A 1,413-nucleotide genomic window follows, 5' to 3' on the forward strand; every position below is an offset into this window, starting at 1 on the left:
CTCTTTTGGGCTAGAATCTAGGATGGTGGTTGGAATGATGTGCTTTAATTATTTTGATCTTGAGGATTGAATTGGGAAAGATTATGTAAAGGAAATGAATCAAAAAAGTGTGTCTTAAAAAAAAAAAAAAAAAAAAAAAAAAAAAAAAAAAAAAAAGAGATTGCGTAGAGTCGTAGAGCGTGCATTGATGTTTTCTTTGTCAATGTTTGAGGGTTTCATTTATTACTGGAATTGCTTGTTTGTGTGCAAAAATGCATTTTTTGTTTTGTTTGTTTTAATATTGAAAGAATATTTAATGGGCAGGCTCGTGGGTTCTGGGCCTTCTTATTCTATATCTCGAATATTAGTTTGCTATAAATGTATATATCTGAATACAGATTCAAACATGTCAGGTGTTTGAGAACAAATCAAATGGAAAAATGTAAAATTGGTAGTGAATATATACGGTGCTTCTGTTCTTTGATTATATATTCATTTTCCTTCTCTATATAGTTTGTACTTAGCTCTTAAATCCTGATTGATATAACTTGAGTTCTGACAATATATCTTTTTTTGCCGGATATATAAATACACCAAAAGCTAAACTATAGAATCAAGTAAGTTTGGGTCTTATATCTATAATCCCTCTGAAACTCAAATTCAGTATTTAAAATTTTGGATTTATTGAATAATCAGCCCTACGACAAGAGGTTTGAATCCGCAGCACAAAAAAAAAAACAATTCAGGTCCTAGTACTACCACCAACGCTTTGGTATAGTATTGTTTTCATCTTTTGAAAATGAACAAAACTTAGGCTCATCCCATAGGGTGAACCTTTAAATTCATCCCACTTTTTATGACCAATCAAAGTGACACATAAATTATTAATTAAAAAACATTAAATTAAATAAAAAATATCTACAAAAAATAAAAACACTAATTTTAACGACGCTAACGCTTCGAGCGAAACCCTAAACCCTAAATTTTAAATTCTAAACCCTATATTCTAAATTTTAAACCCAAATCCAAACCCCTAAACCCAAACCCTATATCCTAAACCCTAATCTTAGATCCTAAACCCAAATTATATATCTTAAACCGGGTTCTACCTGAGGATAACCTTGCACCGGGTTCATACTACGAGGTTCAGAAACTTGTTGCCGGTCTTCAACTACCGTACGAAGTGATAGATGTATGTATTGACAACTGCAAGATCTACTGGAGAGCGGATGAGACACGGAATGTATGCAAATTTTGTGGGAAACCTCGTTATCAGGAGACGAGGGGAAGAGTTTCGATCCCATTCAAAAGAATGTGGTATTTGCCTTTGACGGAAAGATTGAAGAGGTTGTATCAGTGTGAGCGCACAGCAAAAGAAATGAGATGGCATGCAGAGCATTCCACAAATGGTGAGATTAGACATCCTTCAGATGC

This window comes from Brassica oleracea, chromosome C1 (assembly GCF_000695525.1).
Source record: "Brassica oleracea var. oleracea cultivar TO1000 chromosome C1, BOL, whole genome shotgun sequence".
Taxonomy (NCBI): Eukaryota; Viridiplantae; Streptophyta; class Magnoliopsida; order Brassicales; family Brassicaceae; genus Brassica; species Brassica oleracea.